Below are 27,425 nucleotides of genomic sequence, written 5' to 3' on the forward strand. Positions count from 1 at the left end.
TATTAAATTTTGTTTGAATTCATATCATTTTTTCTGTTTTGGTTTAGTCATACATAGGAACCCAGTTATTATAGTTTATGAACTTGATTTATTTGTATCAATCTGGCTCATGTAGCTTGTTCAGAAAACATTATTTAAAGACGTAGTCATGGCTTGAACCCTGAAAGAGGTAACATTTAGAAATGGATCAGCAACTATTTTAAGGCATGTAGCAGTAAAAAAAAAGATTAGCATAGAAAATACAGAAATAAAATACATGAGTTTGTCTGAAACGACAAAAAGATTAGCATAGAAAATACAGAAATAAAATACAGAGTTTGTCTGAAGAGAGCAAAATGGAACAAGAAAAATAGAATGATAAGAAATGGTCTCACAGTAATCTTTAGGTGAGCATACTAATAAGAAATGTATTTTAAAAAGTGTAAATGCAATTTAGTGTACTTTCCCAATTGGTGCTTGAACTCTCCTCTTGGCATGCTTATTGCTGAAGAGTTGTATACCATCAGTTAGATAGTATATATAAAGAATTAGAGAGCTGAGGCAGAATAGTGGTTGGAATAAGTGGTGGAATAGGAAGTGGGGACCTAGTTTCTAATCCTCCCTTAGACAAGAAGAAGTCAAAAAATATGAAAATTAGAAGAAATGAAAAACTATGTATTAAAAGCAAATAAAAATCTTTTGTAACAGGGTTCAGAGATAATGATACAGAATAAAGATTGTTAAAAGACATGAAAGCTTCCAGATGAGGTCTTGCATACTGGTTGTAAATGATGAAAGCTTTCCTAATTATAGTTAGGCTTCTTCAAAATCAGATCTAGGAACTGTGTAACATATCACTTGCTGAAATTATCCCAAATTATACTGCAGCATTTTGGTACATTAATTTTGCATTTTGGTTCTAAATTGATAAACATTTATAAATATTGCAGAGATTTGGATCAGTGGTAAAGTCTCCTGATTCAGACATTCAGATCTATACCTTGTAACCCATAGAACTGGAGAACTAACAATACATCATATACATTTATCTAGTAAAATTACATATCCTACATAAGAATATTTAAAGTTATGGTTTCTCCCTAACCCTTTCCAAATATTTCCTGAAAATTTTGAAAAGAGATTATCAACGCTTCCCAAAATAAGTTATTTAATGCTAACTTTAAGAATCAAGACGTTCTTCTCCAAAATGTCTATGGAGATGCTCAGTCATCCAGATCATGGTTGTCCCAAAGGTGCTTTTTCAAAAGGCAACTGGATTTTCTTCATTTTCCCTTTAGGAGGTTCCACTTCTCATCCAGGAAGCTTCTTCAGTTCTGACTTCTGAAGAAGTTTCTTGGATGAGAAGCAAAATGTCTTCAAGGAAAATGCACCTTTGGGTTCTCCTCCAAAAATTAACTTAGCCTCATCTCAATTTGAAATAATTGCTTTAAACATGGAAGAAGAAAAAAAACATTGTGAGTATCTCAAGATAAATTGTTGTACAAGAATGCATTCACAATGATGGTATAAAAAGACTCTTGGGAGGCTTTTTGCTATGACTAAATGAAATGTGAACTCCATGTTATTCCTACAGTGGAAAACAGAAATGCAGTTAGAGGAAACTCTAAGAATTATTTACTGAAGTATCAGCCAGTTCCAAAGATAATATTCATCCTCATTCTGTTTTAAGAAAAGCATTTCTCTAATGGAATAAAATGAAAAATTAAAATAAACCAATGTAAGAAAACTGGTCTAACCCTACTGTGATGCTTCCAACAAATAATTTCAGGTCATTTAATCGCTAATATTTACTTCCCCAGTAATAAAACATTCTTCAGGTACATAGACCACTTAGGCACAAGGCTGTCATTTGCATTCCCCTGCCCAATAGAATCAGTGCTCAAAATACATAGAGTTGTTTTATGGAAGTAATAATAGTCATAAAGCACTTCAATAGCAAAGAAAAAAGACAGAAACATTCTCAGTCATGTTCTCATCAGAGATTCTCAGTTATCCAGGTCATGGTTATCCCAAAGGTGCTTTTTCAAGAGGCAACTGGACTTTCTGGTTTTTCTTTGAAGACGTTTCGCTTCTCATCCAAGAAGCTTCTTTAGCTCAAGAGCTGAAGAAGCCTCTTGGAAAAGCACTTTTGGGACTCATTTCTAAAGCCATGGACAAAAATATTTTGAAGACTTTTTTCTCTTCACATGAACCTGCCCAATTCATTAGACATGTTTTTTTGAGTTGCTCTGTTCCTATATTTGAAATGGCCCCAATGGGGTCATTATATTTGATTGCTCCAGCTTTATACATTTGTTCCTTTAGAAGTTACATATTTTGTCGTTTAGCTGATTATGAGTTAGATAGCATATGTGAACAGTGAGAGCCAGGACAGTGTAGAGGTTGGACTAGATGCTGGAATAGGAACAAGGAGACCTTTTAAACAGACAATTAAAATATTTATAATGGCATAATACAAGTTTAATCCATATTTTAAATGTTGTCTAGCAAAATAGGAATGTCTTATCCATTTTCATGAACTCTGAAAAACAAAGAGTGAATTCCATATATCTGGCATCATTGCCTAGAAGACTTTGTCTTAACTAGCTATACCTGGACAAAGAAGATGATAGTTATAATAGTTGTGATGGTCTCCTTAATAGAAACTGATCTTCAAATAGTTGGCCTTAAATCATTTATGGTTTTATGGATAATCAAATATTTTTTTATTTCTGATTAATATTTAATCAAAAACTGAGGTAGTTTATGCAATACTAAAGTTACATGCTTCGTGAATCAGATTCTTGTAAACATCCTCATTGCCACATTTTCTAATGCTGACCCTGATACTTGTGAACATGATTTTAAAAATAGCTTGGAGCAAGGCCTTGCAGAAGACCTGGGGATTTTAAAAGAAGTATTTTCATCTGGCATATGGTTTTGTGCTTCATTCAGGGACATTTTTTGTTTCTTTGCTGGTTTCTTTGTTAAACTTGTATGCCACAAAATCTGATGCTAGGTAAAGACTAGGCTTTGACTATCAGTCCTTGGCATCATTCATTTAATGATAATTCAAGTTACAATGACTTTGAAAAAAGTGCCATACTTGCATTTATTACCAGTGCATCACCCCTGTGGTCTCATGATTGCAATTGAGTGCTTGACATTTGCAGGGTTCTTGATTGTTTTCTTGCAAATATTTCATTACCCAACTGGGAAACATCAATCTGTAACATTAATGTAAGTATTCATGAAAATGAATATATCTTCCCCCAAATACCACTTTAAAGCGGCACACAAGATTGGCTAATTTCTTTGGCGATATGCGAGGCCCAGGAAAATTAGATGGGAATGCTGCTTGTATATTGCTAATAATAATAATAACAACAACAGAGTTGGAAGGGACCTTGGAGGACTTCTAGTCCAACCCCCTGCCCAGGCAGGAAACCCTACACCATCTCAGACAGATGGGTATCCAACATTTTCTTAAAAATTTCCAGTGTTGGAGCATTCACAACTTCTGCAGGCAAGTCGTTCCACTTATTAATTGTTCTAACTGTCAGGAAATGTCTCCTTAGTTCTAAGTTGCTTCTTTCCTTGATCAGTTTCCATCCATTGCTTATTGTTTTGTTTTTATTTGTTTTTTATTTTATTTTGTCACAACAGTATACACAAGCATCAACATAAATCAACAAAATATCATATAAGCATATATATGAGCAAAAGTATGTAATAATTGTATTAATTTGATATAATGAAAGGAAACATTAGGACAGGAATGGTAGGCACTTTTGTGCTCTATCCTCAGGTGCTTTGGAGAACAGCCCGACTCCCTCTTCTTTGTGGCAACCCTGAGATATTGGAACACTGCTATCATGTCTCCCCTAGTCCTTCTTTTTATTAAACTAGACATACCCAGTTCCTGCAACCGTTCATTATGAGTGATATTATGTTTTCAGTAAGAAGATATTTGATCCCTATTGCCACTTAGCTTGCAAATTATCCTCAGCTAAATCCCAATACCCCAGAATAGTAGGACTAATCAATATGAGATCCATTTTTAAAAAAAAGACTCATAGGCCTGTTCTGGAAAAATCTGTTCTGGACAAATTGGTAGAAGCGATAATCAAGGAAAACATAGCTAAGCACATAATAAAACCTTTCTGAAGAAAAATAAACATGGATTCTGAAAGGGAAATCCTGTTTTAGCAACCTTTTATTTTATTTTTTTAAGAATGCTAGCAGGTATGTAGGTAGAAATGACCTCTCAACATGGTATGTTTGGATTTTCAAACAGCCTTTGACAGAGTTCTTCAGCAAAGATTCTTGTGTAAACTAACACTTACAAGATAATTGTACCTGCCCTCATACAGATTGCCAAATCATAAGCAAAGAGCATGCATTTATAAACGACATTTTCAGTGGAGGTGAGTAAGTAGTGGAGACCCTCAAGGGTATATGGAAGAAAATATATTTAGCTATTGTGAATTCTTGGTGTTATCTGAGCTTGGTTGTTCACTTACAAACATTTCATTATCCAAATAGATAATTTCATGAATGTGTTTTGTTACTACATCCTTGAGTAGGTAGTCTCCTTCAGTAGATATCCAGATTTCTAGGAATCCATTAACTTGAGTAGGGAAAGAGAGAAATAGGTAAGTAAGTAAAGAAATGTTCATGGCAAGGAGGTTAGTAACATTTTTATATCATTTAACTTTGCCTTTGGAGAAGAAAAGTAACCAAGTAGGAGAACAGTACTGTTTCATAAAGTCCAACTGTCTGGCCAAATCATTGCACAAGAAAGCTCAGAAATCTCCCAGCAGTCATATTGCCATCAAAGCTCATAGCTATTCAGTTCATTTTTGAAAGCTGAGTTATTGTTTGCTATTATGTACAAAGACTTCAATGCGACTTCAAAAAAAGTTAATGCGTCTAATTGGTATGAGCTTAATATGCAATGCAGTGGCGAAAATAGTGGGTTTAAGCCCATAGTAAGCCCAAAGCAAGGCTAAAAAGCCAACCATAGGAGGAGGCAGTCTTTAAATTATCTCTGCCATAAACAATCTGAACGTATTTTATAGCAATATATTTTTTATTAAAAATATGGGTTTAATAAAAAATATATTGCTATAAAATACGTTCAGATTGTTTATGGCAGAGATAATTTAAAGACTGCCTCCTCCTACGGTTGGCTTTTTAGCCTTGCTTTGGGCTTACTATGGGCTTCTATCATATCATTATGTAGGCATATTTATTTGGATAAGAATTGAAAAAAATAAGTGAACACTTTTCTTATATTGGTTTACCCACTTCTATTAAAACTTTCAAATGCAAAACACCTTAAACATTGAGAAGGCAGTATAATTAAAATATATCAAACAGAGCATTAGTAGGCAATCTTATTGCTGAATGGCATACATGCTGCAGTGTGTAAATTAGTTTATTTGCATTTTAGTATTTTCTTTTATTGAAGATACACCATTTGTTGTGTAGGCATTCCATTGCATTCACTAAGGAATACACCATTTCAAAAACTTCATGCAACAGAGGCATGGATACTTTCAACTATTTGTGACACTACATGTTTTCTCTACCTTATGCCACTGAAGCAGCAGAAATTTTAAATAAGTAAAGGCCTCCCTATCGTATCAGTTCTTGTGGGAAAATATGCTTCAGTGACTTACTGGCGCTGCCTGTGGAATGTGGCATTTCAAAGTACCTTTTTACAGTGGGAAAGAATTTGGTCAAGAATAAACAGTCTGACCTTGTTAAATGGACCAAAGTCCGTACATATCCCAGTTCCAGAAAGCTAGTTTTTACTAGACTGTGAAAGAAAGCTCAGTTTTCAATTACTGCTATTTGAATTTGGAGTAAGGAGCAGGAACTTTAGAGAATCCTTGCATGCATTGTAATTTTAAATTTTCTTTTTGAGACAATGTGGCATATTAATATTATATTTAGAACAAGAAAATTTTGTCTAAAATACCTCTATCAATACAGTACTAATAATAATTAATGCTTATTGTTAACATAAGTGTTAATGAAAATAAATAATCTCATCCCATGATAATAACCATTCTCAAGAAGCACACCAGGTTGGTTAATTTGTTTGGGGACTTTGGCGACTCCAAAGGAGAATTAGATGAGAGAAAGAATAGAGCAAGTAATCCCTGTGAACGACATTGGAACACTAATTAATTTGTCACTGTCTTTCCCCCTCTCCCCATTCTTACTCAGTTTGGAGTGAGGGGAAGTTGCTAGTGATCATAAATGGTTTTCTGTACCCCAGTGTATTTCAAATTTCTGCCTTCTATAATTTGATGTGATCTTGAAATGTTTGGATTTCTTTACAATTTACCAATCTGCAGCCAGCATTGCAGATGTTGTAGTAGGCACTTGAGGAAGTATAGTCCTAACATTTCTGAACAGCAGCAACTGGAAGGGGACTCCTCTGTCTTTATAATAATTTATTTAAAAATTATAACTGTTTAAATGATTTTTATAATGTATATTTTTATAAATTATTTTATAATTTAAAATGTATTTATATTTTAAATACAGTATAATAGCAATCGCATTAGACTTCTATATTGCTTCATAGTACTTCACAGCACTCTCTGAGGCTGGGGTCTCCAACCTTGACAACTTTAAGCCTGGCGGACTTCAACCACCAGGCTTAAGTCCGCCAGGCTTAAAGTTGCCAAGGTCAGAGACTCCTGCTCTAAGCGATTTACAATGTTGCCATATTGACCCCAACAATCTCGATCTTCAGTTTACTGATCTTGGAGGGATGGCAGGCTGGGTCAACCTTGAGCCTGTCAGGATTGAGCTCCAGGCTCTGGGGCAGAGTTAGCCTTCAATACTGCATTTTTAACCATTGTGCCATGACACCTATAATGAACAAATACATCTAATAAGGAATTTTCCCCATGTATACTAATCACAGTACACATATAAAATACATTTTAGGTCGCACTAACCCTTGCCAAATAATAAAAGTTTTACATGTGTATTTTGAAGGCCCAATTGCATTCCTATATGGAACACCAAAACATTCCAAAACCACTGAGTATAAGAAACTATCCAGAATCTTGCAGAAATCTGCTGTACAAAATAATTATTCGGAAGGAAACTCCATAAGCAATTGGAATGTGAAACATAATAAAGGAAGATATGTTGAGCAGTTTGATAAGTAATTATATGTAAAATCCATTTTACATACATTAAAAAATTAGTTAATATCCAACAAAAAAGCTGGGCATTGAAATAAAATGGTTACAGGTAAGTGAAAAATAAAAATAAATTTTTATATACTGTAAGCCAAACTTAAATAAAGATTTATAAGAATGTAAAGAAGAATTATTAATGTATGAACTCCTTCCTAATTTTATAAACAGAATAAACATGTGAACCTTTTTTGAGTCTTGTGAATTATCTTTATTTAGTAAACTGCTGCTAACTTGGAAATTCTGAGTACCACTTATCTGAAGAACACCAGATTAAGAGGGCTGTTTTACAAAACAACAGTAAATCTCTTGTTGATAAACTAATTAAAAATATAAAAAGCCAAGTTTTGTGTGCTGAATAGTTTATATAATAATACAAACTTGATAACAATATAGAAGACAAGAAATCTATTGATATGCTTATACTTGATTTCTTTGGTTTCTTCTTCTAAATTAGGTCAGGAATGGTGGAAAACAAAACAATGGTTTGTGAAGAGGGTGCTTACACTAAATCCAAGGAACAAACTCTTCCTTCCCAGTTAATTAGTAGTTTGCTTACAATGCAATAGCTTTATACTATGTTCCAATGCCTGTTATTGAACTCTAGAACATTTCAGGTATATTATTTTCTTGATTAAATTAACTATTATGTAAATGTCAGGCCTGTCCCAGCTTGGACATTTAGGAAAGAAAGATCTCTACCCCATTTGTAGCAAAAGGTATACTTTTACTAAAGCCAGCTGGTTACAGTGTAAGCAAAGCCAGATATGAATATTCCCATGTAAGCCCAGTGCTTTCCTCTTCTCCCTCTCCCGACCCCCTTGGTCCTTTCCTAAATCTCCAATGGTATTCAGACAAGGTGTTTTAGTAACAGTCCTAAAATTTGGTACCTCTTTGGTGGGGGCTTGCGTTCCATTTTCATGCTTGTGTCCTTGGATCTGCCAGGCTCTGTTCTGGGCTGGCACCTCTGGTTCCTGTCATCCTGGTATCCCCCCTCTCTATCTCTCCTTACTCCTCCCTCCACCCTCCCAATGTGATGGCAGATCTGACAGTAAAATTCTTTTTCTAATCAGGGAAGTAACTGATGGTTTAGCACATAATTATTTAATGATGCCATCTTTGGTGCTGGATGAAGTTGTATGGTCCAAGATAGCACTGGTGCAGAATCTGGGGGTGCTCCTAGCCTCACGACTCCTATTTAAGAGAACAGGTGGCTATCATGACTAAGAAGGACTTGACATAGCTTTGTGCTGTGCATGAATTGCACTCATTCCTGGAATAAGGGACTCTGTACAGTCAGTCTTGGCTTAGTTACCTCAAGTTTGGATTGCTGTAATGCACTGAACATGAGGCTACTCTTGAAGAGTATTGGGAAGCTTAAGCTGGTGAAAATTCAGCAGCACAAGCATTTATGTGTGCTTCTATAATATATTATACCTCTGTTCAGTGAGATGCATTGGCTGTCAGTCTGTTTCCAGGTCCAGTTCAAGATACTGGTTTCTACTTTTAAAGCCCTTCATGGCATGGAACCAATTTATTTTTAGAGATAACCTCTTCTAAGTCACATCTGCCCATTCCATCATGTCTGACAAGAGAGACATGCTACAGGTCCCATTTGTCAGGGAACTACATTGGGCTTTCTCTTCCATGGCCGGAAATGAGGTGGTTTCCATCCCTACTTACATTCCAGAAGTACCTCAGAACTTGGCTAAGTCATCTGACTTAGAGATCTCCAAGGACCAATGAAATCTTTGAGATGGCTCCCTTGTTGGGGATTTTTTAAAAAAAATACGTGAAGAGTATAAAATATTTAATACTACATATATTAACTGTTGCTAGATGGCCTTCGCTCAATGTTGGAAACAGCCATGTGTGCCCACAGAGAGACTTATTATACAAAACATTATGAATTGCGCAGAAATGAACAAACTAACTCTGAGTCTGAAAGATAAAGAGACATCAGTATTTTATGGTATATGGGAACGGTGGTATGGATGGATGGAAAGGAGATAGGAATATTTAGTTACGGAGTATAATCAATAGATAAAATAAGAACACAAATATGTATAATTTAATGTTTGTCATTATTGCAGGGATTATTGTTAGATGAAAAACACCACAAATAGCTGTTAAATGATATAAGCTTTTCTTTTTCCTTTTTTTCTATGCTTTTAATGTAAAAAAGTTCAATAAAGTACATATACAGAGATGGTTCCCTTGTTATAAATCTCTTTATGCTTTTTTTAAATTATTTTTTTTAATTTAAAAATTAGTTAATATCCAACAAAAAAGCTGGGCATTGAAATAAAATGGTTACAGGTAAGTGAAAAATAAAAATAAATTTTTATATACTGTAAGCCAAACTTAAATAAAGATTTATAAGAATGTAAAGAAGAATTATTAATGTATGAACTCCTTCCTAATTTTATAAACAGAATAAACATGTGAACCTTTTTTGAGTCTTGTGAATTATCTTTATTTAGTAAACTGCTGCTAACTTGGAAATTCTGAGTACCACTTATCTGAAGAACACCAGATTAAGAGGGCTGTTTTACAAAACAACAGTAAATCTCTTGTTGATAAACTAATTAAAAATATAAAAAGCCAAGTTTTGTGTGCTGAATAGTTTATATAATAATACAAACTTGATAACAATATAGAAGACAAGAAATCTATTGATATGCTTATACTTGATTTCTTTGGTTTCTTCTTCTAAATTAGGTCAGGAATGGTGGAAAACAAAACAATGGTTTGTGAAGAGGGTGCTTACACTAAATCCAAGGAACAAACTCTTCCTTCCCAGTTAATTAGTAGTTTGCTTACAATGCAATAGCTTTATACTATGTTCCAATGCCTGTTATTGAACTCTAGAACATTTCAGGTATATTATTTTCTTGATTAAATTAACTATTATGTAAATGTCAGGCCTGTCCCAGCTTGGACATTTAGGAAAGAAAGATCTCTACCCCATTTGTAGCAAAAGGTATACTTTTACTAAAGCCAGCTGGTTACAGTGTAAGCAAAGCCAGATCTGAAGATTCCCATGTAAGCCCAGTGCTTTCCTCTTCTCCTCTCCCGACCCCTTGGTCCTTTCCTAAATCTCCAATGGTATTCAGACAAGGTGTTTTAGTAACAGTCCTAAAATTTGGTACCTCTTTGGTGGGGGCTTGCTCCATTTTCATGCTTGTGTCCTTGGATCTGCCAGGCTCTGTTCTGGGCTGGCACCTCTGGTTCCTGTCATCCTGGTATCCCCTCTCTATCTCCTTACTCCTCCCTCCACCCTCCCAATGTGATGGCAGATCTGACAGTAAAATTCTTTTTCTAATCAGGGAAGTAACTGATGGTTTAGCACATAATTATTTAATGATGCCATCTTTGGTGCTGGATGAAGTTGTATGGTCCAAGATAGCACTGGTGCAGAATCTGGGGGTGCTCCTAGCCTCACGACTCCTATTTAAGAGAACAGGTGGCTATCATGACTAAGAAGGACTTGACATAGCTTTGTGCTGTGCATGAATTGCACTCATTCCTGGAATAAGGGACTCTGTACAGTCAGTCTTGGCTTAGTTACCTCAAGTTTGGATTGCTGTAATGCACTGAACATGAGGCTACTCTTGAAGAGTATTGGGAAGCTTAAGCTGGTGAAAATTCAGCAGCACAAGCATTTATGTGTGCTTCTATAATATATTATACCTCTGTTCAGTGAGATGCATTGGCTGTCAGTCTGTTTCCAGGTCCAGTTCAAGATACTGGTTTCTACTTTTAAAGCCCTTCATGGCATGGAACCAATTTATTTTTAGAGATAACCTCTTCTAAGTCACATCTGCCCATTCCATCATGTCTGACAAGAGACATGCTACAGGTCCCATTTGTCAGGGAACTACATTGGGCTTTCTCTTCCATGGCCGGAAATGAGGTGGTTTCCATCCCTACTTACATTCCAGAAGTACCTCAGAACTTGGCTAAGTCATCTGACTTAGAGATCTCCAAGGACCAATGAAATCTTTGAGATGGCTCCCTTGTTGGGGATTTTTTAAAAAAAATACGTGAAGAGTATAAAATATTTAATACTACATATATTAACTGTTGCTAGATGGCCTTCGCTCAATGTTGGAAACAGCCATGTGTGCCCACAGAGACTTATTATACAAAACATTATGAATTGCGCAGAAATGAACAAACTAACTCTGAGTCTGAAAGATAAAGAGACATCAGTATTTTATGGTATATGGGAACGGTGGTATGGATGGATGGAAAGGAGATAGGAATATTTAGTTACGGAGTATAATCAATAGATAAAATAAGAACACAAATATGTATAATTTAATGTTTGTCATTATTGCAGGGATTATTGTTAGATGAAAAACACCACAAATAGCTGTTAAATGATATAAGCTTTTCTTTTTCCTTTTTTTCTATGCTTTTAATGTAAAAAAGTTCAATAAAGTACATATACAGAGATGGTTCCCTTGTTATAAATCTCTTTATGCTTTTTTTAAATTATTTTTTTTAATTTAAAAATTAGTCAGCTTTTGACATGTTTATTGTTTTTATATATTTGCTCTACACCATCCAGAGTTACTTTTTGTGAGATGGGCAACCATATAAATTTGATTAATAAATAATAAATAAGTAATAAATAAAAGAATAATCAATAATTAAATAAACAATGGCAGATTAATTAATTAATTAAATTACCAACCAGAATGTGCATTCAGATACTCTAACTGTGAGCTCTGGCAATATAAAAAAATTACTTGAATCAAGCTTGATTCCTGTTTATTTTATTTTATTTTATTTCCTTTCCTAAATTAGGTTTTCAGCCATGTATTGTCCTAGTATTTGTCCATTCCTTCCATTGCTTAGTTTTTCTGAGATCAGAAATGATTGACTGTTGTCACTTAGTTATTATAGTGTCTTGTAAAAGTTTTAGGCTAAAATATCTGTTCTTCTCAAGCCAGTATGACTATAATCTTGTCTGTTGAGTTGATAAGAAATAATCCAATGTTTTGTAGAACGTTGGTACAACATTTCAGTGTTTGTACATAATATTCCAGTACCGCTTTGTAGGGCAAAATTCATTTCTCTTTTGTCTGTTAAAAGTTCACCATGTCCATACCTCTGGACAGAGAATACCATCTTGAAAGAAAAGAAAAATTAAAATTCTTGTTAAAACAATATTGAGTAATAACTGCCATGAGTATTGTTGAGGCACTGTCCTCTTAGCTTAGATATTGGAGATGGGATTTTAAAAAATTATTAGTATTCTAATTGTTCATAAAGTTCCCAATTTTTTAGATCCTTAATGCTTGTTGTTCTGCATAGTTGAAATTCTTTCCCAGTGAATATGTGAAATATAATAGCTCAGATTAACAATTAATGACACAGATAATGTACTTTGTTCTAAAAGGTGGGTATCCAACATGGAAACTTTCCGTTTTAGTGAAACATTTTTAAACCCAGTTACAAAACATTCTTAATAGTTAGAAACAAGTGGGAACTTGTGGGGGAGAAAAAAATGATATGTGTATTTTGTCCATACCTTTTGCTGTTGCATCCCACCCTTTTTTTGCGGTGTGTATGCAAGGAGACATGACAAGAGGAGGAATGGAAAGCCTTTCTTTAGATTAATTATTCTAATAATAGAAATTATTCTAATAATACAGATTTGCTCATTCTTTATTTAGAAACTTATATCCATCCAATCTCATAATACCCCTGGGCAGCTTATTAAAAATAACAAGATGTAATAGATATGGACTGTAATAAAAAGGAGTTTGTTTCAACTCTTGTTTCTGATGTTTTTAAAAGACGTTGAGTTTTTATAGGTTGACACTTAGAATTATCTTCAAAATATGAATTGTTCTATTATGATTCACTGTTCCCTGTATTCTAAAACAATGTGCTACATGCTCAGGTGGAGCTTTAACGTTTACTAGACAACCTGTGGCCCATTGTGTCACATTTAGGGGAGGTTTTCTTACCTAAAAAAAACTGAATGATGATGGGTGGGGAAAAAAATAGTGAGACAGAAGAGACTTCCAATTTCTGCCCAACTTCCCCATTGAGTTTTCTGTTAGGAAGCTGTCAGGGAGCATCAAAAACCTCGCTTTGGTCTTTCTTCCCTCCCTTCCACACTGTTCCTCCCCCTCCCTCCCTAGCTCATCTTCTAGAAATATTTTTTTTAGAATTTTTTTTAAAATTCCGCCTTTATTATTTTTATAAATAACTCAAGGTGATATCATTTGGATTGAGAGAGAATGATTGGCCCAAAGCCTCCCAGCCAGTTTACTAGACTAAAATAGGACTAGAACTCATAGTCTCCAGATTTGTAAATGTTGTACCTTGATGAACGTATCTTTTCTTTTATGTACACTGAGAGCATATGCACCAAGACAAATTCCTTGTGTGTCCAATCACACTTGGCCAATAAAATTCTATTCTATTCTATTCTATTTGTAGTCTGGTGCCTTAACCACTAAACCAAAATGGCTCTTTTTGGCTCTCTCTATGGCTGAAGCAGAGAGTAATTGTGTGGGGGGGAATCTTTTTAAAAAATTCTGCTACATTTTGTAAGCCACTACCATAATTACAATTTGTTGTTAGTTGCGAAGTCGTGTCCGACCCATCGCGGCCCCATGGACAACATTCTTCCAGGCCTTCCTGTCCTCTACCATCCTCTGGAGTCCATTTAAACTCATGCCTACTGCTTCAGTGACTCCAGCCAGCCACTTCATTCTCTGTCGTCCCGTTCTTCTTTTGCCCTCAATCTTTCCCAGCATTAGGCTCTTCTCCAGTGAGTCCTTCTTTCTCATTAGATGGCCAAAGTATTTCAGTTTCATCTTCAGGATCTGGCCTTCTAAAGAGCAGTCAGGGTTGATCCTGATCCTCTAGGACTGACTTGTTTGTTCGCCTTGCAGTCCAAGGGACTCGCAGGAGTCTTCTCCAGCACCAGAGTTCAAAGGTCTCAATTCTTTGGCGCTCAGCCTTTCTTATGGTCCAACCTTCACAGCCATACATTGCAACTGGGAAAACCATAGCTTTGACTATACACACTTTTGTTGGCAGGTTGATGTCTCTGCTTTTTAGTACGCTGTCTAGATTTGCCATAGCTTTCCTCCCCAGGAGCAAGCGTCTTTTAATTTCTTGGCTGCAGTCCCCATCTGCGGTCATCTTCCTATTATTAAATGGAAAAACATTTACTTATTGAAAAATAATTAATATTTTTTGGGTATTGCACAAATTGAGTAGCAAACTTAGGTAGGAGATCTTCAAAGCCATGTGATTGAATAGATGTTGCAAAACTATAAAATTATTATTGTGTTTCTCATATTTTCTAACAAATAGATCAGTAAATGTTCGTTTGAGAATGTATGGGAAAGAGGCCTTGTGGCCTTGCAGATTAACATGAAAAATATAATTCGTGCTGTTCTTTAATGTTGGCCATATTCCATTGCTCAAAATTGGAGACCCTAAAAATGACTTCAGTTGCTCAAGTGCAGAGATTGTTGTGCTAACTGATTTCGATATTGGGCAGAGATTGCTTCCAAGAGAGTTAATAGCAAGTCTCTTGCATTTTTTAATCTGAAAGAATAGTTGAATAGCTATTGAATCTGAAAAAATAGTTACTGATTCATCAGTTGATTTAGATGAGCAAGTATATTTGTTGTAATGGCATGTTGATGAAAAGAATTTTAATCTCCTATTGCTATTATATTTGGGGCATAACAAAAAGAAGCAAGAGGGACAATCTTTAAAATACCAGACTAATTAATACATTCAGGCGAATGCCACAGACATAGTTCTAAGGCTTGGAATTCACCCCACTGTTCAGCTCTTCCACACAGCCATGTATAATAGTCTTCTTGGTAGCTTCCACAATCCCAAGAGCAAGCAGATGGGAGAGCAAGAGGGAAGGGAAGAGAGGAGGGGGAGAGCTTTTGGGGTGTGTGTGTCTTTTTCTACTTGGGCTTTTCCTTTGGCTTTTTATATGAGGACCTCCATCATTAAAGAGGTAAAAGTAAATTAATGACATGAATATTAAAAGATTACTCACCTGTTTTAACATTTGGTCACTAGCTAGGTAATGAAAAGGAACCCTGACCCACCACGCCTCTTTCTTTAGTGGGGCCACACATGCTCCACTGAAGGATTGTGCATGATAGATCCTGCAAACAATGAGTCTGCGCGCAGCTCATCCAGACCGACCGTGTCTTGCTGAATTACACCAATAGCAGGGTGGCCTACAGGCAAACAAAATAGTTAAACAATACATAATAAAGTTTTTATTTGGTATTTCCTGTGAGGCTGTGCCAGTTGCCAGGGAGTGTTCTCTATTTTCTTCCCCCTCCTTTGGTTGTATTAATTGTTGATCACAGCTGGCAAAGAACCAAAGAAGCAGCGACAGATAAGGAAAGGGGGAGAAGAGAAGGGGAATGGCATCTGGAGGGGGGGGAGAGCTCAAAAATTACAGCATATATCTGGAATTTTCCAGCTAATGATGTGCGGATGTGGTAGTGCTAGAGAAAAAGAGCCAAACTGAGCCTGCTTTGTTCAGTAAGAGAGAGGCCCCCTGTAACATTCCTTTTAGCTGTGTATATTTTGGCTCCAGTTATACAATGTTAACTATATGCAGAGTATGGAGAGGATGAGGATCAGTATGTGTACATATGTGTGTGTGTATGTGTGTTGATTTTGTTGTAATAAATAAAATGGTACAATGCATGCAAAATTGGGTAAAGTGATACTTGATGTTGCTTTTGCTGTTTTATAGTTGCATAATATTAAGGAAGAAAAATGTAAAAAATGCAAGACTTCCCAGCAACAGCTGCCTTTAGGGGATTCCCAGATGAAATGAATGCTGCTTTTTTAAAAAAACTCATCAATGAAGCAAAATAATTTAGAGTTTGCTGATGTAATGAAGAGACTGTGACGGTGATATGGTTGCTTGGGGTATAAATAGGAAATACTATAATTGAGAAGCTCTGATACAGTTCTGCTGTTCTGTCCATTCTTAATGCTTAAGCAATGAAGCTTTGTTAAATAAAAGTTTTATAGTATGCTGAGTGATTGTTAACACACATGCACATACAAGAATACAATCATGCAACCTGTAGCAAACACAAAAAACAAGGCTAATATCATTTCCTAATGTGGAAATACAGGCTCATAAAGCATCACAGAACAAATCTGAAATACTGCATAGTTATTAAACTGCAAGTTTAGATGAAGAAGAACAAAACTGATAGTTTAATCTGGATTGGATTACCACTAAAATGGTGCAAATTTAACAAGCCCTTGTTTGAAGTACATGTAAGATTGCCAACTTCAATAGTGTCCAGGAATATATGGCTTCTTAATAATAAGTTGACCCTAGGAGCAAAAGGATACATTAGATAGTGTTTATGAAACTCAATAAATTTATGATGTATGGACTTCAGCTTCCAGAATTCCCCAGCAAGTGTGGGAGTTAAGACATTTTAAAGTTGCTAAGTTTGAGAAACACTGTTCTAAACCAATGTTGATCGTAAAAAGAGGAGTTAAAGATCATATCTCAGTGAATCAGTAGCTACTCAGCTGTGGAGAAAGTTTGAATGTTCCAATTTTAATCCTAAATACTTTCAGAAGATCTGAGAAGATTGTGTTTGACTCACTAGAGCAGCCATTCTCATTTTTTTAAACGCCTTTAAGTTAGTATTTGATTTCTGGCAACTGTCTGGGCAAGTCCCTACTGTTTTCTTGACAAGTCATTTTGGACATGGTTTACCACTGCCTGCTTCTTACCCTGTTTCCCCCAAAATAAGACATCCCCTCATAATAAGTCCAATCGGGCTTTTGAGTGCAAAATATGGCCAAGCACTTATTTCAGGGTTCAAAAAAATGTATTTTGGGAAACACGGTAGTGCTGAGAAGAGGAACTGGCCCAATGTCACTCAGCTGGCTTTCATGCCTAAAATGAGACTACAACTCATAACCTTAAACACTACACACACTCTCCATCCCTCCTTCCCTCTGCCTTTTTACCCTGGAGGAACCCTAGAATTAATTTTCAGATTTCTTTCAGAGAGCCCATCTTTACAAATTGCTAAAAGACATTTATGAAAACTTTACAATGCAAACTTCATTTCTAATTTACACAATCCATGTTTTACAATTTTTATAGTAACAGCAAAACCAGCAGCTCAACTGCAGTATATAAAACATCCCATCACTGCTAGTGCTTGCATCATATAATGTGCACAATTTGAAAACAATACTTTTTCAGTCAGAATATGTCAAAAATTCCTTGGAATGTTAGAATTCTGTGAGACCTCATTTCAGAAAGGCAACTTTGGAGAGTTGTTCCCATTCTCTAGAATAAGAGAGAGAACCTGCAAAATAGGAAAAAAGATCATGTGAACTTAAGGTAATATGCAATTCCTGCAACCCTTTCAAAATTTGTAGTCTGGTGTAATTTTCAATGAGACAGAAGCAGGAACATTGTTTTAGATGACCAGTAAAACACCTGCATTTAAGTAGTTTAAGCCAAACTACTTAATTTGATTTAAATTAAATCTAATTAAATGTATTGACTCTTCGGAATATCTTTCTGCTTATACTTCTAGAGACCAACTGCTGTCATAATGGTGACACTGCCCTAATGTAAGCAATGTTGCATTTATAAAAGAGTTTATGGTGATCAAAGGTAGAAATTAACATTTTGTTTGATATTTGTCAATAGTATTTGCTTGATTCAGTGGAATTAGAGGTACCTAAACCCAGAGGTTCAAAACAATGCACTATCTTTAACCTTTTTAATACATTCTTTGGCTTAGTCTTTGTTAACAGTAATGGCTCTTACCCGACTTTCCCCAATCGTAGCAACAATGAGTACAACAATGAGTACAACGAACTAATACATATAGACTTCACAGAAGATAATGTTGAAAAAGCTTTTCACAAACTAAAACCATCTCTATTTATTGGGCCTGATGGACTATGTGCATACTTCTTAAAAAAAACTTTCTACTAATATAGCAGAACCCCTAAGCATAATCTTTGAAAAAGCTTTCACGACCAGTTCCCTTCCTAAACTTTGGTCATTAGCCACAGTCATCCCTGTCTTCAAAAAAGGAGACCCAGCCTAGTTGAAAATTACAGACCAATCTCTCTATGCTGCGTCATCTGCAAAGTAATGGAATCTATCATCAACCAATCCATTACCCTCCACCTAGAAACAAACAACCTACTCTCTAATAAACTATTTGGTTTCAGAAAAAAATTATCATGCAACTTACAACTTCTTCACTGCAAAAACATATGGACTAGAAATCTTGATCAAGGCAAAGCAATTGATGCAGTCTACATAGGCTTCTGTAAAGCTTTTGACTCAGTAGTACATGATAAACTTCTGTTAAAACTAAAATCCTACGGTATTTCAGGACCCCTCCATAATTGGATATCTGCTTTCCTATCAAACAGACAGGTGGTCAAAATTGGCAATGCTCTATCAAATCCTGTTCCTGTCAAAAGTGGCATTCCCCAAGGCAGCGTTCTTGGACCAACGCTCTTCATATTATACATCAACTAATCTTACGTAGCTTCTTTTCCAAAAACACTACGCTACTAATAAGAGCATATAAAACATTTGCTAGACCAATTCTTGAATATAACTCGCCTGTTTGGAACCCATACCACATTTCTGATATCAACACAATTGAACGTGTCCAGAAATATTTTACAAGTACATGATAAATTTCTCCTAAAATTAAAATCCTATGGCATTTCAGGACCCTTACACAACTGGATATCTGCTTTTCTGTCAAGTAGTTAAAATTGGTAATGCTCTATCAAATCCTGTTCCTGTCAAGAGTGGTATTCCTCAAGGTAGCGTTCTTGGACCAACTCTCTTTATAATATACATAAATGATCTTTTTTTTTTTTTTTTTTTTTTAAGTTCAAAAAGTTTTTATTGGTCAAAAAAGGTTTATACAAATACATATCAGGTATGGTAAATTTTCATTTTTCTTATCCAAGATAAGAATTTTGCTCAAATTTTTTAACACATACAACAGCCATATGGCAAGCAGGTGACACGAAGTAGCTAAGTTTACAAATCTTACATACGCAATAAAGAAGGGTCAAGAATAAACAGAATATCATACAAAAGAGAATAAGGAAAACCAACACAATACCAAATATCTTTATCACTTCCTAGTTTTGGATCTCAGAACTCTGGGTTCAGCCTGACCCAACTCCAGGGCGCAACAGCGGCAGCCGCCACCGCCCATGGTCTATAACCTCCCCTTCTTCAATTCCTGGGTCATCTGATTCCAGGAGGGCTTTGTGTTCCTCCACGTAGGCCGTAGCCTCCGCAATTGTACTAATTTTTTTCGTAATGCCCTCCCGGAAAATCATCAATCCCTCTGGCATCAGCCATCTGAAGCCTACTCCCTTCTGGTACAATTTGCTTGACAAAAAGTAATATTTCTTTCTCATTTCACGTACCTGTCTGGGAATCTGCCTCAGAATGGCTATCTCCCTGCCCCTGTAAGTCAGTGCCCCACTCCTATGTTTTCTAAGAATTTCATCTCTCGTCTCTCTTCTCACAAATTTGACATGAACCTCTCTGGGAACTGCATGCGTGCGTGCATATTGTGAATTAACTCTATAAACTCGATCCAGATCCCAATTCATGAAATCAACACCTCTCCCAAGAAATTCTCCCAACAATTTAGTCACAACATCTCTCAAATCTTCTTGGTCCACTTCTTCCAAATTTTGAAACCTAAGGAAATAAGACATTTTATCCATCTGTAGTCCAAGCACAGCATTGCCTGTCGTCTCCTCTCTTTTCTGCACTGCCGCATCTCACCCTCAGACCTTCCACTTTCTGCTTGTTTTCTGCTGAGACTTGTTGAGTATCCTTTAAATCCTTTTGGATAGTCACAATTTCTGCTCTTATTTCCGTTTGGCCTCTTTGCAAATCATCCAGTTTCTTGTCCATATTGGATAACTTTTCCAGAATTCTCTCCATCTCTCCAGCAGTTGGTCTCTGACCTTTTGCCATTTGGAAAAAAAATTCAAAATCCTCAGGCAAGCACAGTATCCTTGTAATTTCCTCCGGATCCACCAGGGGGGCACTCACAGGAGCAACGAGTCCAGAGTACAGTTAGTCAACCAGGAAGCCGAAGGGAAGTGATGTCATCAAGATTCTCATAGTGAAGGCGGAAGCTGGACGCCACCACTGTTCCCCAGAGGGAGGGGGGGCCTCAAACCCTCCCTCCTAAATTTCTCCATCACCTCTTCTCTCCAGAGCTCCACAAAACCAGTAATCTTCTTATTTTAAGTTCTCCTCTCTCCAGAATGACTCGTGCTCCTTCCAGCCGCAGGGGAGAAAAACCCCCCCGCACTCCGGAGCACTCCACTCGCGTTTACCGATATCCCCTTCCCTTCTCCATTCCTCAATTCTTCTCCGTTCCCTGTTCACCACCAGGCTGCTGCAGTTATAAATCCAAAGCCCCGGTGTCACCGGGCACAGCGGCCCAGGCGACGACCAAAGTAATGGCCGTGGCCCGTGGCCTCCAAACCCCGCCGAGCCTAGGACGCGCCAGCATCGGTCCCCCCAGTCCTGTATGTCGGCTGGGAGACCCCTGGCGAGCCGTCCGTGCGGCAGGTGTCCTTTTCGGAACACCTGGCCCCTGGGGGCCTCGGCGGCGGCCGGATTCGGGCACTGGGGGCAGGAGAAGCCTCCAGACGACCGTTGCCCCTGGACACCGGAAGTCGTCTCATACATAAATGATCTTTGTGATCATATCTCAAGTAACTATGTTCTCTTTGCTGACGATGTCAAACTTTTTAACACCACTGACAATACATCTACAATTCAAAAAGACCTTGATCATCTAACCGCTTGGTCTAAAATTTGGCAACTACAAATCTCAACCAGCAAATGCTCAGTCTTACATATTGGAAGAAAGAACCCAATCACTAACTACATGCTTGATGGACATAACTCACAGATGACCCCCACCCTGTCAAAGACCTTGGAGTTTTTATATCTAAGGATCTAAGTGCCAAACCCCACTGCAACTATATAGCAAAAAAGGCTCTAAGAGTTGTTAAGTTAATTCTATATAGCTTCTTTTCCAAAAACACCACGCTACTGACCAGAGCATATAAAACATTTGCTAGGCCAATTCTTGATTACTGCTCGCCTGTCTGGAACCCATACCATATATCTGATATCAATACAGTTGAGCGTGTCCAAAGATATTTTACGAGAAGAGTTCTCCACTCCTCCGTAACCAATAAAATACCTTATTTATTTATTATTTATTTATTTATTTATTTATTTAATCATATTTATATACCGCCCTATCTCCCGAAGGACTCAGGGCGGTTCACAGGCGCTTAAAAACACATAAATACAGAATAAAAACAATTAAAAAACTTATTTTAAAGCCCGTTAATTAAAATATACAAATAAAACCCAATTAAAACCCATAAATTTAAAATCTAGCTCAGTCCTGCACAATTAAATAAGTATGTTTTAAGCCCGCGGCGGAAGGTCCGAAGGTCCGGAAGCTGACGGAGTCCGGGGGGTAGTTCGTTCCAAAGGGTGGGAGCCCCCACAGAGAAGGCCCTTCCCCTGGGCGTCGCCAGACGACATTGCCTCGCTGACGGCACCCTGAGGAGACCCTCTCTGTGAGAGCGCACGGGTCGGTGAGAGGTATTCGGTAGCAGTAGGCGGTCCCGTAAATAACCCGGCCCAATGCCATGGAGCGCTTTAAAAGTGGTCACCAAGACCTTGAAGCGCACCCGGAAGGCCACAGGTAGCCAGTGCAGTCTGCGCAGGATGGGTGTTATACGGGAGCCACGAGGGGCTCCATCTATCACCCGCGCAGCCGCATTCTGGACTAACTGCAGCCTCCGGATGCCCTTCAAGGGGAGCCCCATGTAGAGAGCATTGCAGTAATCCAGGCGAGACGTCACGAGTGCGTGAGTGACCGTGCATAGGGCATCCCGGTCCAGAAAGGGGCGCAACTGGCGTACCAGGCGAACCTGGTAGAACGCTCTCCTGGAGACGGCCGTCAAATGGTCTTCTAGAGACAGCCGTTCGTCCAGGAGGACGCCTAAGTTGCGGACCCTCTCCATCGGGGCCAATGACTCGCCACCGATGGTCAGCCGCGGATTAAGCTGACTGTACCGGGATGCCGGCATCCACAGCCACTCTGTCTTGGCGGGATTGAGCTTGAGCCTGTTTCTCCCCATCCAGACCCGTACGGCCTCCAGACACCGGGACAGCACTTCGATAGCTTCGTTGGGGTGGTCCGGTGTAGAAAAGTACAGCTGGGTGTCATCCGCATACAGCTGGTACTTCACACCGAAACCATTGATGATCTCACCCAGCGGCTTCATGTAGATGTTAAACAGAAGGGGCGAGAGGATCGACCCCTGCGGCACCCCACAAGTGAGGCGCCTCGGAGCCGACCTCTGCCCCCCTGTCAACACAGACTGCGACCGTCGGAGAGATAGGAGGAGAACCACCGATAAGCGGTGCCTCCCACTCCCAACCACTCCAACCGGCGCAGCAGGATACCATGGTCGATGGTATCGAAAGCCGCTGAGAGGTCTAATAGGACCAGGGCAGAAGAGCAACCCCTATCCCTGGCCCTCCAGAGATCATCCACCAACGCGACCAAAGCCGTCTCCGTGCTGTAACCGGGCCGGAAACCGGACTGGAATGGGTCTAGATAGACAGTTTCATCCAGGTGCAAGGGAAACTGATATGCCACCATACTCTCTACAACCTTCGCCAGCGAAGGTTGGAGACCGACGATAGTTACCTAAAACAGCCGGGTCCAGGAAGGCTTCTTGGGAGGGCCTCACCACCGCCTTTTTCAAGGCGGCCGGAAGACACCTCCACCAAAGAAGCGATCGTAATCGCCTGGAGCCAGCCTCGTGTGACCTCCCGAGTGGCCAGCACCAGCCAGGAGGGGCACGGGTCCAGTAAACATGTGGTGGCATTCAGCCTACCCAGCAACCTGTCCATGTCCTCAGGAGCCACAGGGTCAAACTCATCCCAAACAATATCGCCAAGACCACCCTCGAGCATCTCACCCGCATCACCGCAATCTTGGTCCAACCCATCCCGAAGCTGAACGATTTTATCGTATAGATAACCGTTAAACTCCTCAGCACGTCCCTGCAACGGGTCATCCCGCTCCCCCTGATGTAGGAGGGAGCGAGTCACCCGAAACAGGGCGGCTGGGCGGTTATCTGCCGATGCAATGAGGGAGGAGGCGTAGCTACGCCTCGCTTCCCTCAATGCCACTAGGTAAGTCCTAGTATAGGACTTCACTAGTGTCCGATCAGTTTCCGAACGGCTAGACCTCCAGGAACTCTCTAGGCGTCTTCTCCGGCGCTTCATCCCTCTCAGCTCCTCGGAGAACCAAGGAGCCGGTTGGGGCCTGCGCCGGGTCAGAGGCCGCAAAGGCACGACACGGTCTAAGGCCCCCGCCGCGGCCCGTTCCCAGGCCGCCACAAGTTCCTCAGCCGAGCCGTGAGCCAGACCCTCAGGAAACGGCCCAAGCTCCGTCCGGAACCCATCAGGGTCCATCAGGCGCCTGGGGCGGAACCAACGTGTCGGCTCCGCCTCCCTGCGGTGGTGAATGGCGGTCAGAAAGTCTAGGCGAAGAAGAGTGATCTGACCATGACAAAGGTTCGATGACTATTTCCTTTAAGTCCAGATCTCTCAACCACTGACCAGAGAGAAAAATCAGGTCCAGAGTGCCACCCCCAATGTGAGTAGGGCCATCAACTACTTGGGTCAGATCCAAGGCCGTCATGGAAGCCGTGAACTCCCGAGCTGCCGTCGATGATGAGCCGGAAGATGGCAAGTTAGTCCCCCATGACTAAGAGTCTGGGGGTCTCAACTGCCACCCCAGCCAGCATCTCCAGGAGCTCGGGCAGGGCAGCTGTCACGCAGCAAGGAGCCAGGTACGTGATCAGCAAGCCCATCTGACACCTACGACCCCATCTCACAAAGAGGGATTCACACCTGGCAATCTGAGGTACAGTGGTCTCCCTCGGCTCTAGACTCTCTCTAATCACAACCGCCACCCCCCCACCCCTACCCTGGGCCCTCGGCTGATGGAATGCACGGAAACCCGGCGGGCACATCTCAACAAGGGGCACGCCCCCTTCAGTGCCCAACCAGGTCTCCGTGATGCCCATAAGGTCCGCGGAACCCCCCTGTATAAGATCACAAACAAGGGGGGCTTTGTTCACCACGGACCGAGCATTGCACAACATCAACCGAAGGCCCAGGCTCTGAGGATCCTGACCATCCGGGGAACGGGAAAAGTCCAAGGGGTCGGAGCGCGTGATCGCTTTGAGACATCGAGCACGCGCTCCCGGAACTTGATATGACCCCTCGCTTCCGCCATACCTGCCCCTCCCACTTACCGTGTCGATAGGACCACCCTCACAGATAGGAACAAACTCCTCCCCCATAACCTCCGAACCTGATAGTAAAAAACCGCCACGAGCACGTGCAGGAACTGGCCCCTTACCCAACGGGTTACCCCCATTACCCGCCCTTACCCTCCCACCCCTTAAAAATTCCCTCTCTAAAAAACCCCACAAGCTCTTCTTCTTCGCATGCCACCTCTGTGGGTCCCAAGACCCGTCATGGAGGCCGGCCCTCGATAATGAGGAGGGCCATTCCTGCGAGGCGGGGGCACCTTGCAGGCGCAAGAGTTCACAAGCAGTATAACGCGTAGCAGCTGAGACTAAGAATCGGCAAAGTAGAGGCTCCATCTCCGAATGGCAAGATGATGACAGATGGTACTAGTCCAGAATGAAGGCAAACAAAGAATGGAACAGCAATTAGCACCGAATGACAGTCTAGGTGGTATTCTGTCCGGTGCATAGTCCAAACATCCTGGAACCGGGGGTGAGGGGAAATGGCATTCCAGTCGCTGGCCACGTCTTCCTCCGTCCTCCTCTGTCCCCAAATAAATCCCTTGTCCCCCCCCAAGGGGTCCTAATAGGACCAAAAACGGCCATAGAAATCTCAAAAAGGCCGAGGGCATGGGTGATGTTAAAATAGTCACAGTCACAGACTGGTTGCAGGGGGCAACTCCGGGGTGCCTCCATCATCTCCCCGCAATCCTCCAACAACCACCTCCAGACATGGCCAGGGGAAGAATCCTAGCCACTCCAGAAGCCGGGTCTCCCCAGACCTCTCCCTCCAAGAGGCGAAGCCCATATAAAAGGCTAAACCTCTCCGAGAGGCTGGGGGTATGAAGGTTGCCAAGTCCACAGTCCGGCAGCAGGGAGAAAGCCAAGGAACCATGGCAGCGAGGCAGATGGCAATAGGGGTGGATGAAATACCTCCGCAGATGGCAATAGGGGTGGATGAAATACCTCCGCAATCATCCAGGTCGTCCACGTTGCAGAGGCTGGAGCCCAAAGGCTACACCCGAAAAGTCCGGAGTCCGCAGTCAGAAGAGGGCCGGGAGACGAGCCAGAGGCTAGAGGCCAGCCGGCCAGACGAATCGGCCGGAAAACGGCCGGAAAAAAACGCCGACTCATCGCCCCACCTCCGAGCCTAAAACATGGCCGCCAGGATCCACCGCTTGCCTACCCGGCCTCGTTCTCGGCAGCCACATGTGCGAGAGAGTCCAGAGACCTCTCATATGGCTGCCCGAGGTAGGATCTACCGGGCCGGGGGCAGTAAGCGGCTAAACGCGCGGCCGAGGCTTCGCCAACATCGGAGGGGCCTCTCGTCGCCGGAGCCGAGTCCTCAGAGCCGCGCCATCTTGCGCATGCGCAGAGCTTATCTTATTCTTATTCCACCAGACTTGATATCCTGGGTCTAGAAAACTTGGAACTTCGTCGCCTTCGACAGGACCTGGGTTTATCTCATAGAATCATCTGTTGTAATGTCCTTCCTGCCAATGACTACTTCAGTTTCAACTACAATAACACAAGAGCTACTAACAGATTTAAACTTAATGTCAACCGCTCCAGTTTAGATTGCAGAAAACACGATTTCTGTAACAGAATTATCTATGCTTGGAATGCATTATCTGACTCTGTGGTCTCTTCTCATAACCCCAAAAGCTTTATTCAAAATCTATCCACTGTTGACCTCACCACATTCCTAAGAGGACTCTAAGGGGCGTGCATAAGAGCACAAACGTGTCTACCGTTCCTGTCCTATTGTTTCTTCCCCTATATATATATATAGGCTTATACTACCTTGTTTCTCCTCATATATATGATTATATATTATATAATCTTTTGTGTTTTGCTTGTGTATATTGTTATGACAAAATTAATTAATTAATTAATTAATTAATTAATTAATTAAATAAATAAATAAATAAAAGAAGAGTTCTCCACTCCTCTGAATACAACAAAATACCTTATGCCACCAGACTTGAAATCCTGGGTTTAGAAAATTTAGAACTCTGCCACCTTCGACAGGACCTGTGTTTAACTCATAGAATCATCTATTGCAATGTTCTTCCTGTTGAAAACTTCCAATCACAACAATACAAGAGCAAACAATAGATTTAAACTTAATGTTAACTGCTTCAATCTTGATTGCAGAAAATATGACTTCTGTAACATATCAGAAAATATGATTCTTTTGATGAGTTATTAATGCTTGGAACACATTACCTGACTCTGTGGCCTTTTCTCAAAATCCCAAAATCTTTAACCAAAAACTATCTACTATTGACCTCACCCCATTCCTAGGAGGGGCTTGCATAAGAGCACAAAGGTGCCTACCGTTCCCTGTCCTATTGTTCCTCTTCATTATATCCAATTAATATAGTTATTACATACTTATGCTCATATATATGCTTATATATTATATAGTTATTTCATGTTAATTTATTATATATACTGTTATTGATCATCAATTGTGTTGTAAATGTTGTACCTTGATGAACGTATCTTTTCTTTTATGTACACTGAGAGCATATGCACCAAGAAAAATTCCTTGTGTGTCCAATCACACTTGGCCAATAAAATTCTATTCTATTCTATGACAAAATAAATAAATAAATAAAATCTTATATGGAGATGCAGATTTGCAAATGCTGAAATTTAGGCCTCTCTGTATATCTCATTTATTTATAATATTTCTGTGTTATCTTGATCAAAAACAAAATCAGTGCGACTAGCAAAAAAATAGATTAGCTGTGAAATATGATAGGTATT

The 27,425-nt window shown here is 39.8% G+C and overlaps 1 protein-coding gene and 1 long non-coding RNA gene across 9 annotated transcripts in view; one reads left to right on the top strand and one right to left on the bottom strand.

Moving 5' to 3' along the window:
• The window catches only part of CDK6 (cyclin dependent kinase 6), a 158,644-nt gene that overhangs the window by 63,265 nt on the left and 67,954 nt on the right, over positions 1–27,425 (top strand). The window lies entirely within an intron of this gene.
• LOC131198413 (uncharacterized) lies at positions 12,072–15,363 on the bottom strand. The gene is made up of 3 exons (XR_009155075.1): positions 15,262–15,363; positions 13,799–14,382; positions 12,072–12,344 (listed from the first exon to the last, which is right to left on the bottom strand). It is a non-coding gene; the product is annotated as an uncharacterized LOC131198413 (long non-coding RNA).

Source organism: Ahaetulla prasina, chromosome 4 (genome assembly GCF_028640845.1).
Source record: "Ahaetulla prasina isolate Xishuangbanna chromosome 4, ASM2864084v1, whole genome shotgun sequence".
Taxonomy (NCBI): Eukaryota; Metazoa; Chordata; class Lepidosauria; order Squamata; family Colubridae; genus Ahaetulla; species Ahaetulla prasina.